General features: G+C 40.1%; 1 protein-coding gene across 1 annotated transcript in view; it reads left to right on the forward strand.

The window, feature by feature from the left end:
- nfasca (neurofascin homolog (chicken) a) overlaps positions 1–12,596 on the forward strand; it is a 102,964-nt gene that overhangs the window by 21,899 nt on the left and 68,469 nt on the right. Inside the window, exon 2 of the mRNA XM_073468137.1 lies at positions 3,128–3,191. The gene's annotated coding sequence lies outside the window, so the exon portion shown is untranslated. The remainder of the gene's footprint in view (positions 1–3,127; positions 3,192–12,596) is intronic.

Consider the following 12,596-nt stretch of genomic DNA (forward strand, 5'->3'; position numbering starts at 1 on the left):
CCTTTGGCAATGCACTTAACCCAGTTAAACATTTCTCCTCCAGATGTTCAATACGTGCCATACTGTAGTCAGAGGCAATGTACTGCTTAAACGCATATTGAATTAACTCTTGAGTCATCAGATTAAGTTAAAGATGATGTAACAGCTAGTAGTGATATTTTAAAAGTTTAATCTCTCTAAATATACATTTTATAACCCAGCTCAGTACAGTGATAGATGCATTTACATTCATACAGTATTAAGACTTTAATCCTAAATTGAACTAGCAGAAGAAAGAAAATCTTAGTCTGAAATATTGATGTGCTCTGAATAGCCACTGAAGTAACATATCTCTGATTTTCAACCATATCCATATCAAAGCAGTGGTACATCTGTAAAATCTTTATTACATTAGGTTACAGAGATCGACTTATAATAGCCCCCAATAGATACATGCAGAGAACATGTGTTTTTATGTTCAGTAACATTGTGTCATAGACTGAGAGTGTATTTGTGTTATCCAGAGAAAATGTAGTTGCTGAGAAATGTAACCAAATGAGACAGAAGCTCAGCAGCACTATAAGCCTGCATGAGACCAACTGAGCTGACTGGTGCAGTTTGTGCCCCACCAGGACCAGAAACACATACCAGAATGCTGCGCTGGTTTTCACCATGAACAGCAGAATAGTTTTTGTTGCTGTGCAAATTTCAAAAGTGTGTTCACAACATTTCTAGTTAATTTTTTACTTCCAGTTGATGTGCAGTGTTGGGGACTGAAATTTGCTGTTATACTGGTCATTTTCGCAGTAACCTTATATTTTGCTCACATGGTATTAGGCAAACAAAGAGTGTGTTAATAAATTTCAAAGGCAAAAAACAGAAAATGCCATAATCAACACATTCTCATATCTAAACAACTGATTAGGTTGTTTTCCAGTGACTCCCTAAGTAGGAGTCCCATGACAGGCAGCGTACTAAACCTTTGTGTTCACATGGTTAACTTTGTGAAACAGTTGCTGTTTGGTTAGGTTGAGGAAAAGATCATGGTTTGAGCTGATATAAGTTAGTTACGCAAAAGTTATGTTACTAACATGGAGTAAGTTAAGTACTCATCATTAACTAGGGTTAGGGTTAGAGGTCTTTTTGGGGACAGTCCTGTGTTTGGGCCATTGATCCACCCCACCACCTCCATCTGCAGAGTTTGCCCTGCTTATACTAATTTACCTGACCTCCTACTTTTGCTTCATAATTATTGAAATCATTAGAGGTTGCTGCCTAACAATAAAGATAAATATGGGTCATAATTAGCGACCAGAACACATGACCTACATTGCTGTTTTTCATGTGAGGATGGGCTGGCCATAATGCATGACTTACGAATAGCTGATTAGCTGAAACTTGTTTAAAAAAACAAAACCAACAAAAACAATGAAAAGCTTATATGCAATTTGCTTTTGAGGAAATGTAGTGGATTCAGTGTGAAAGAACTTTACTTATCATCCATCCATCCATCCATCCATCCATTGCCTTTCGCTTATCCGGGTTTGGGTTGCGGTGGCAGCAGGCTCAGTAGGGTATTCCAGCTCCTCCTGGGGGCTATTCTCAGGCCAGAAGTGCCCTTTCAAATGCCTGACAATATCCCCAGTCCAGGTCTGCAGTTCTCCTTGCCTCCATGCTTCAGCGACCTCCAAGGCTGCAGCCTTTCTGGCCTCCTGGTACCTATCTGCTGCTTCAGAAGACCCTTGAAATTTAGAGTAACTGATTAACCTAATATTTGCATGTCTTTGGATTGCCCTGCCCAGTCTCGAACCCAGGTCCTTCTTGCTGTGGGGCAACAGTGCTAAACACTGTGCCTCTGTGCTGTCGGCCTCCTACTCCACCAGCGGGTTCTTAGGTTGCTGCCACGACAGGCACCAAAGACCGCAGCTTCTAGCAGCTGGCTCTAAAGTAAACGGCAGTTTTTCTAAAAAGACTAACGTTATTGGTGTAAACTTAACTGTCAGCTGTGTTGCATTTCAAACTATTGCCAGTGAGCTGGGAAGTCTGGGGGTGTGTAGTTAGAAAGAAGATAACTTATCAGACCTCTCTAGCCTTCTCCTCACACCTACTCCAGGCCTCAGGCTTCATTAGTCGCTACTAACAATACACCTGAATCTCTGACCGATTCAGCATCGTGGGTAATGTAGATGTGTCGCCAAGTTTTGACAAGGAAGAAAAATGTGCACAATACAAATGTGATATCTTTGGTGGTGCTACATTGATTTTGGTCCTTTTTTTAACCGACTCATCGTGAGTCTGAAAATGTCATAAGAGTACAATGCTATAATTATGAAGTTCTTTTATCGACTTTGAACATCTAATAACGTGTGGGCTTAAAATGGACTAGTATCTCCTTGGTGCAGCTGAGTGTTAGGGTAAAGGGGTAGTTTTGTGTGAAAAATGTACTTTTCACAGTAGTAGTTGGTTTAATTTTAATGAAACATTTTTGTCACTGTAGTACTAACTGTATTCGAGATACAGCGTGTTTTATATTACCATAGAGGCTTTCCACAGACCTCCAGGCAGACTGGGTGTTAGTGTGTGTTTCTGCCTCTGTGTGAGGTTGTGCAGCAGCAGCAACACAGACATGAAGGACAAAAAGAACGAGGGAAAGAGCATCCTATGATCCTAAGGGCAGTGGCTGGCGTAGAGACATGCTCTTTGAAAGCACAAACACACAGATGAAGAAACAACACTGCTGCAGACAGTCCGGAGGCGTGTATGTGTGTGTGTGTGTGTGTGTGTGTGCTGCTGTCTGCTGTACTGTATCTTCCGCCTCTTCCGGCACTCAGACTAACAAAGACTAATGAGCAGTCTGCACATCTGACTGGAGTCTTCTCTTCAGACTGATTTTATTGCAAAGTATTTCTCTTTGCACAACAAAAATTGAGCTTCTTAGCGGTCAACATTTTCAAAATTACACTATGGCCAGTCAAATGATCCCACAACCTTTGATATGATCACAGATATTGCTTGTTCCATATCTTTTGAATTCTCATGTGAAGCTCCCTCTTTAAACTGATTAATGAACTGTACATTGTAATTTGTTTGCACAACAGGATTCAAGAGGTCTTAATGTTGTTTATCTGTTTTCTTTGTCTCTCATCAGGTCTGCTAAGTGGTCACAACAGAGTGGGTGGACAGACAGAACATAAGTGTCCACATCAGTGAACGTAAGTCAGTCAGGTTTTTTTCTATGCTGGGTACTATTGCAATCAACACATCTTTAGACAGGAAACATTAGACCATTAGACTCTGTAGATCCCACACTGATAAGCAGAGACTCTATTACAGAGTGGATCTAAAGTGGTTTAAGAATTCTATACATTTTTAAAAAAGAACTCAGTATGTCTTGGTAGACATACACACCCTCACTTACAGTAAACAAAGGTGACTCAATCATTTATATGGTGGCACCCTCTTTGAATCGAGCCATAAAGCTCTTGGAAAGGAAGATGTGCAAAGCTCATTTCTATCTTTAGTAGACTATGGTGATGTGATTTACATGCCTGAAATGTTATCCCTACTTAAAAAACTGTGTTATGCATATGATGCTGCATAAAGCTGCCTGCAGATGATAAGGTATTTGCTCTTTGCTATAGTAAGGTGCTGAGCACAGTGCAGACACTTGCAAAGCGCAGTGCTGGTATATGTCACCATCATTCCATTATTTCTTACTTTCTTCTTCTGCAAAAACAAATCAGAATTTCTGTTTAATGACATGGTGAGATATACTGTTGCTACACCAACGTTTTTTCTGTTCACCGACTGATTAGAGAGCTATGCTTGGGATGATCATAGCCCCCGTCACCGTGTCTGCCTTGACAGCTAAGCTAACTTTTAAATTGGATGAAGCAAAGTGTGTAAAACTATATGCACACTCAAACACTTGGAAGTCCCACCTGACTGCTTACGTACTGCAACGCATCAGATTGTGGCATGTTTTTAGTGTTGATTTTGTGTTATAGAGTTTGGGGAACTCTTTCTTTCTTCCAACAATTGCTAGCGCCCTCGCTAGGATGTGTCACTTCTGGCTACATCACATACAACTGCTATCTCATTGGTTGCTGTGACAGTTCCAACCGAGGTTGAAGTTACAATAATTTGAACTTTGACTGACTGCAAAAGGCTAGTGCTTCTGCCTAGTTTGGTGCCACCACTTTCCCGATACGGAACGGTTTTACTGCTGACCATTTGGGCACCTTGTGCAGGCTCACATTAATCATTTGTATGAGTCTTAATGTTGCTATTCATTGCCAGGACATTGTTAGATAAACTATCTATTTATATCTCCAGCCTTTTATCTTATCATACCAGCAACTATAGCAGGAGATCTACTTATCGGAAACGTCCCAAGGGTGCACTCAGAGCTTGGTAAAACTGCAAAATACCATTACCTTAGTAGCACTCCCTTCTTTGACAACCTTAAAAGGCCTTTTACAAACTGCCCTGAAGGAAACATCTTGCTGTTCTACTAAACCCTTGTGTTGTGGATATCACTGGTATGGCCTGTATACCTCTCGTCTTTTACTTTTCCCCTTGTGTTGCCGTTATGAATAGCATGTGCAATTTCTTTGTCTGTGATAATGCTTTAAGTTTTGACCTGGACTCCCTGGAAGACATTGTGCCAAAAATGCCAGTGTTTCTGTTAAGTTGGTGCTGTATGTGAGACATGAGTATTCAGAAGAACAGACTGGGTAAACTACTGGCAGAGATGGGCCTCAGTGACTTGAGACTTGACTTGGACTTGAGATTTGGGACTCGTAAATCGTGAATCTTTATTTTTTGGCCGATCAACATTAAGAAAATGTCTGATGAGCTGAAAGTCATTCCCTCATGCGTAACCCTATGCACAGTGATGCCGGCACTGGTTACCGCGTAACGCGTTACTAAGTAACGCGTTACGCGGTAACCAATGTGGCTACACGTTTCATAAAACATGGCTACACGTTTCATAAACGTGTAGCCATGTTGGTGGTGATTTCCAGTGGTTGCCATTTTGCACTTCTTACTTCCTCCAGTACATGTGTGTGCAGTGCTCCCAGCAGCCATGAGAATACTGTGTTGCTGAGGGTAATTGTGTGTGATGGTTGGGGCTATTTTTGGGGTGGCCCAACATCCTTACCTTCTCTAATTCATAATCAAAATTTCGCATGAGCACTTCAATGTTTTATAACAGTTATAAAAAGAAAACTAAAATTGTGTAGTTAATAGTGGGAATGCAGGTCCAAATCACTGCGACAAACAATCTGATCCTTCTGCCAATTATTCTGCCTTGACAGAGAAGTCTTGTGTAATAGAAAAGCATTCTTTTAGGGATACGTGAGAGTGATATGTGAGAGTCCTGTACTCTAGGAGTGTAATCATACATCATCTGCGTAAAGACTGATTTTGTGGATGTCTGTAGACCCTCACTGTTTGCAGTTTGCCATATTGTAGCTGCTAGCAATTAAACAAACACAGCAAAGAGTAAAGGAGAGAGAGGACATTCTTTTCAGTGTCCCCTGTATAGAGTAAAACATTGGGAACGTTGGTGAATCCATCTATTCACAATAATAGTGGCCATAGATGATGTGTATGGTGTCCGTATCCAATAGATAAAAAGCAACATTTTCACAACAGAGGGGACACAACATTTCAACATTTTGTGATTATCTCTAGAAAAAATAAATTCCCAGTTGACTCTGTTGAAAGCTTTTTCTGCATTAAGTGACAGAATCAAGAGATTTTTGAGATTTGAAAACTGCATGCACACACAAAGATACAGACCTGCTCTGTTTACAGGCATGGGCTTTAAAATGCATGTGTTCTCACACCATTGCATGAGATTCAATTGAAAATTAGGGATTTTTCAGTTGTGGGACATTTGTACACACACACATATACACACTAAATGCACACTCCAAAGCTCTACTCCAAGTTTGTCCCAGAGAGCACCATTAGCACTCAGCATCATCCAAAATAGCTCTAATGGAATCTCCAAGTGCTGGAAACAATGGAATAGTTGGTACAAAAACTGTGTGGGTGTTTGTGTGTGCTGGATTGGGGATGGGCATAACTGAATATGAATGATCACTGCATGGACAAAGAGGAAGCAAAACAATGACCTTCATGTGAAATTGCATGTGGTTAAAGGAAAAGATGTCAAGAGTAAAAAATATGACAATAAAAGACACAAATGGTTACAGATGGTTCATTCCTTGCAAGTCTTCGGAAAATAATCCTAAAATGAGCACACATGAAAAACTTCAACAGCTGATTGGGCCATGTCTTTGTAAGTTTAATAATCATGCTTCAATCATGCTAATCATGCTAATCATGCTTGCCTTCACAGTTCAGTTGACGGTAAAAATTTCTAGCTCATGCATTTTAAGTGGCCTCTCTTAAGAAATGTAAAACCTGTGAGGGCTGTGATAAGGAAATGAGTCTCAAGATTAATTGATTCATTCTACATTCGGCCTGACAACAATGGGAGATGTAATTTACTCCAGTAGAATTTACAGTACCAAGGTGTTTATAATAAAATATCTGTAGTCTTAGTGTGTATTAATGACAAAGGGGTTTCGTAAAGCAATCACCCTCTCATCTTGAATAATAGAGGTGGAAGTCATACAATATTTAAGGAATAGTGTTCTTAACAGTCTCATTTAGCAAATTTATGCTATTTCCCTGCAGTTACTAGAAGTAGGTTATTTCCACTCTAAGCCTGCTTCTGGCAAAACTCATGGAAGGTCGCCAAGCAGTTTTCATAGATACACAATACATACTGCATACACATCACGCAAATGAACATGTTAATTTTAGAAATAGCCTGCAACAGGCCAGTCTGTTTCTGTTAGATGTAGCATGACAGGCAGAAGGGAGAGGCCAGACACAATTTCATCCATTTGTCTTAATGGCTTCTATGATGCACCCATTCATGTAATGTTAGGAGAAATACTCAGTTTGTGTTTGTGTGTGTGATGAGAATGTGTGCCTCAGGTTGTGGACCTCAGGATAAACTAAGGTAACTGTGACCTGGTTGTGTTTTTGTCTGTTAGGTGTCCTTTCTCTCTCTCACTCTTGCTCTCTCTCTCTCTCTCTCTCTCTCTCTCTCTCTCTCTGTCTCTCTCTCTGTGTGTGTGTGTGTGTGTGTGTGTGTGTGTGTGTGTGTGTCAGCAAGTGTAAACCAAACTATGTTAGCTAGGTCAACTATAAATGTGAAACACACTGGCAGAGCAGCCAGCCAAACCAAACCTGCCAGCACAGTGCAGGACTTGTGCATGAATATTTGTGCCCCCAGACTGCCCCGTACAACCATTAACCCACACACTGACCCTTAATTTCTTTGAGCGACTGCCATGACCAGGGCTGCACCAGATCCTCGTGACTGACACCAAGAGAAGGCAGAACACTCTTCTGCTGTTGCTGCCCTGTGACTGGGCCCTTGAAACAATGTCAACTAGTGCCAGTGTACTGTGTATGGTCCTTGGCCTGAGGAGAGTTTAGACAATAATGTGTCTCCTCAAATGCACTTTAACTTGTCAGCCACTTCCACCTTCCACCTGCTGGCGAGGTCTAATGCCTGGACTGTATCAGCATGATAATGACCAGATTTGTCACACATGGGGCATCAGGAATGAAAATAGGCATTGAGCGCGACAAATCGTCATTTATCCTGCGTAGTTTTTCATAGTAAGAGACAAGTTATTATAGGTCGCTTTTCGCGACCCCACCCAGTGAGCAAAAAGTGGTCTAGATCATGTCTTTTAGACGCCATTTATGAACATCCAAGACGTCTAAAAGATGTCCTCTGGGGAGCCAGAATGAAAGTTTTTTATATGTCTTTTCTGGACGTTGTATAGACCTTTATATATGTTTATTGACTAATTCTGGCTGTCAGTGGACGTCCAGATCATGAACGTCTATTCTCAACTAATTCTGGATGTCAGTGGATGTCTAGATTATGGCCTGACTATTGACATGGCCAGGCCATGATCTGGATGTCCATTGACAGCCAGAATTAGTTGATAAATGACGTTGAGAAAAGACGTCCAGTCAGGCCATAATCTAGACATCCACTGACATCCAGAATTAGTTGAGAATAGACGTTCATACTGGCTATGATCTGGACGTCCACTGACAGCCAGAATTAGTCGATAAATGATTTATAAACGTCTATACAACGTCCAGAAAAGGCGTACAAAAAACTTTCATTCTGGCTCCCCAGAGGACGTCTTTTAGACGTCTTGGATGTCCATAAATGATGTCTAAAAGACGTGATCTAGACCACTTTTTGCTCACTGGATAGTAGCAAGACCAGGATGCAAGAATTTGGTCTGTGATGCTTTGGATGCCATGTTATCGAAATTCCTGATCCTAGATGTCTGTCTCTGGCCCGTCCTGATTAATCATCCTTACATGTCAACGCCAAAACCTATTATTGCTCAGGTTCAACATGTAGTCAACGTGATATGTCTCGTGACCTAGTAATGGCAAGAATAAGAGGTACCATTATTACCTAATGTAACTAAAAATGATTTTATTAAACAAGTACGAGGAAAGACTGCAAAATGTTGTTCTTCATAAGGAGCAGCATTAGTATAACTGTGGCTTCTGTTGTAGTCAGTAAATCTTACATCTGTTCACATAACTCCTGAAAATCCCTTTAAATCTCTAGATAATTGCTTAAAATCAGCTGTATTCACATGGCATTGTTTCCTCAGCTGTACTGTCAATCCTTTGGGTGTGATGACAAGATGAGCAGAGCTGTTAAATAACCAAATGAGACAGTGCAGCAAGAAATGCAGTATTTAAAATTGAACCCAGCTTAGCATTATACTTACCTCCAAACCAGCTCGATGTGAATATTTACATTCAAAGCCTTAGCTTTGCATTATCCAACCATTAGTTATATACTAAACAGTCCTGTCAAATATATAGATTTTTTAATACATATTGATTTTAAATAATTTGAAATGATTTCATTACGCATTTTCTGTTACCAGCTGTGCCGTCTCTCTCACTCATCTCTCCAACAGCTAATTAACACACATACATCAGAGTTTCTGCCAGTGTGCCAAGGATTGAGGAATCTTTTTTTAAAATATATTTTTAAAATGTAATATTTTTGAAAAACTAAAATGTGTTATGCAACTTGCAAACCCCTTTCAGGAATAACTCAACTGCTCATATATTATCCTCTGAAGCTCTCTCATTATGTTTCACTCATGTTTGCTTTGTTTGCTTTATCTGTATTAAATTGAAATGTTAAAACAACAAGATTTAGGTTAAAGGGGATTTATGTGGGGGACACTTTCTTGGCCGGGTGCAGTAACCTCAAGTATCTGCTGGTTGCCTTACAACCTTACAGTGACAACAAGACATTTTGGACCTGATCCAGAAGTTGTGCCCCAATTTGTGAATAAGAGTTCCCAATAGGGTTAATCGCCATGTAAATGTTGAACCAACAATGGTAAGAGAACACTGGGGCTTGAACATTTATCTGCAATTTTCATGTGATTTGTAGACCCTGATGTGGCCCACATCTGTGATCAGACTGTAAAAGCAGTTAAAACATAAGGTTTGTAAAATGGGCCCCAGGTTTTTGCAGCCTGCAGTGTAGCTGCTATTTTCCTCTGCCATGTGAGGTAATGTGTAGAATGTAGTATGTGACGTTCACTGACCCTTTTTCTCGCCTACATGTGCACTCAGCCTCAGCATATCACTGTGTGCTATCATTCATAATGCACAGCAGTGTGTAGAGAGGGTTCCACATGTGGAGAGAAACGTTGACCTATTTCAGTGAAAGTGAACTGACAAATTCTTTATTTTCTGTCCATCTCTCTCTCTCTCTCACACACACACACACTGTCTCTCTCTCTGTGTGTGTGTGTGTCTCTCTCTCCATGACTTTGGGACTGTTGGGAATAAATCTGCAATTCAAAGCAGATTTCTGTCTTCAGGCTCATATTGGTCTATGTGGCATGTTTTATTTCCTAATCCCTTCCCTCTACTATTTTCCCTCTCTCGTGTGTGTGTGCGTGTGTGTGTGTGTGTGTGTGTGTGTGTGTGTGTGTGTGTGTGTGTGCTGAAATGGGTTATAGTAATTAACAGATATTGGGTGATACGGGTCAGGTTTTTATAAGTGGGCTGTGGAGTTGTATTTATGTACGTATGTGTGTGCATGTTTGCCTTGTGGAATGAGGGTGTGTTGGGGTGTGTCTTCATCCATGCGGGACCTTATGTACAGTACATGGTCCCTGTGCATCTGCATCCATGCATGGTGTGTGTGTGTGTGTGTGTGTGTGTGTGTGTGTGTGTGTGTGTGTGTGTGTGTGTGTGAGAGAGAGAGAGAGAGAGAGAGAGAGAGAGAGAGAGAGAGAGAGAGAGAGTGATTGGCACTTCATGCCAACCAATGCGGGGTATCAGCTCCCCAGGGGCAGATTAGCTATTTAGTTGAATAGTGTTGAATTGACATACCACCAGATGGTTTATGCATAATGTGTGTGTGTGTGTGTGGTAGGTGTTTGCAGGTTTTGGGTGTAATCTGACTACTGCCCTCAGGCCAAAAAGCTGTTGTGTCCCCACTGTTGTGAAATCAGGCTGTTATTGCACCGCTCATAGTTTAACAAGACTGGCTGAGGCTGATAGCAAACAAAGTGTTTTTGACCATTTTAATCAATTTTGTCTTCAGCTACTGTAGGGAACGGAATTTGCAAGGTATTATTTATTTATTTATTTATTTATTTTTACAGTTTCCAGCAGTGATTGAGAATGAAAATCTACAGAATTCTGCAGATTTTTTTCTTTACTTGTAAAGTGATAGACAGTATTCATTTAAGATAACAAAGTTTTTGAGCAAACATAATACATTTAAACAACCTAAATTATCTCTAGCAGGTGGAAATTAATATTTGGTATTTTCCTCAACAGTAGTTCCTCAGCAGTAAATCCATTTTCAACATATTGTCACACTGGACCACAAACTTTGATCTTAAATATAACTGTATGACATGAGACTGTCCCACACACGCACAAGGGGGTGGAGATGTGTTAATGTTCTTAGTTTTACAAGCACTAACTCAGGATATAGCATTGTAAGAATGACCATAACGGAACATCACATTGAGGACTTGCTTCATTGTACAGGAGGGTGTTAGCAAGTAGTAATAATTAGCTCACCATTGCACAGTGCATCTTTTTTCCCCTCTTTTTTGGCTAATTGTTATTTTATTTAAAAATTGTAATAAAATATATTACTTTGTTTAATTGTAATGCAATAGTAAACAAAACATATTTTCATATTCATGTTCATATTGTTTACTCAATAACAGTCCTTTGTGTTCCTTTGTATTATGTCACATTCTCCACCCTCATTTTGTTATATTTTCCTGGAGATTTGAAAGGGCAACCTTATGGTAAACACCCACCCCCACACTCCCACCTGTTTCTTTTTTTTAATTTATCCTGTTGTCGTAGCTTTGAACTCTGCTGTGATTTGAAGCAGAGTGAAGGATTGATCCTGGTGGGGGATGGCGACATGGGGGACAGGGATTAACAGTGGGCAGGTGGTCCTGGTATGGCTGCCAGTACACAGACCTGGCAGTCATGTGAAGGTGGTGGGGAGTAAATTAGAAATCTTTGGCCTGTGGGCTGACAGCTGAATAATGTGGCAGGAAGAAGAGTTTAGTGTAGAAAAATATTGATGTAGTGTCCATGCTGTCACTGGCCTTCAAGTTCCCTGTTAACTAAGTTAACTGTTATGAACTGTCTCAATGTAGTACTGATGCCACTATATGACCTACATATACAAATAAGACCAACACAGAGAAGAGTGGTTACTTCCATGTAACTTTAGTTTTCTTAACAAAATTACTATTATGGAGCAACCACATCTAACCGAGGCTAACCTAGGTAAATAAAAGGCATTTAACATATTACAGTTATATTTTACATGGCCACAGATAGATACATTACCTCATTGCCATGCATCCTGCAAAAAGCTCTGTGCTTTTTCTTTCACTTCCAAAAGAAATACATGCCAGATCAAAATCTTTTCCACAGGAGGCAGGGGTGCACATACCACTTTTTTCCACAGGGGCCGCAAGAATAAACACTAAATTAAAGTTCCTTCCAGCCGCTTTAATAGTGCGATAAATATCACATCATTGTCTTGTTAGAATATTCAGTCAGGTCCTCAATACTGAATTATGGAAACACATTCATGTTTATGACAATTGGCCAAATGGTGACATTCATTTGTGTAAAATTGCATTTTGTCTTTTGCATTATGAATTAAATATATGCTCCAAATGCACTATACACTAAATATTTAAGATAAGGACATTCACTTTGTTGATTTTCATAGAGATGAGACCTGTGACCAGAAATTTCTTGAGAATTTTGTCACTATGGTGAGATGGTAAGTGGTAAACAGAAGTATCCCCAGTTCTATAAAGTCAAAAGACACCTATAAACACCCTTTTGTAACATCATGTTGAAAATAAATGAAAATATGCATTGTGCCAAAGACACTGGAATGATGAGATGATCCTAATAATCCATTCTCCATCATCATCTCTGGGCAGATAATTTAA

This window comes from Pagrus major, chromosome 6 (assembly GCF_040436345.1).
Source record: "Pagrus major chromosome 6, Pma_NU_1.0".
Classification (NCBI taxonomy): Eukaryota; Metazoa; Chordata; class Actinopteri; order Spariformes; family Sparidae; genus Pagrus; species Pagrus major.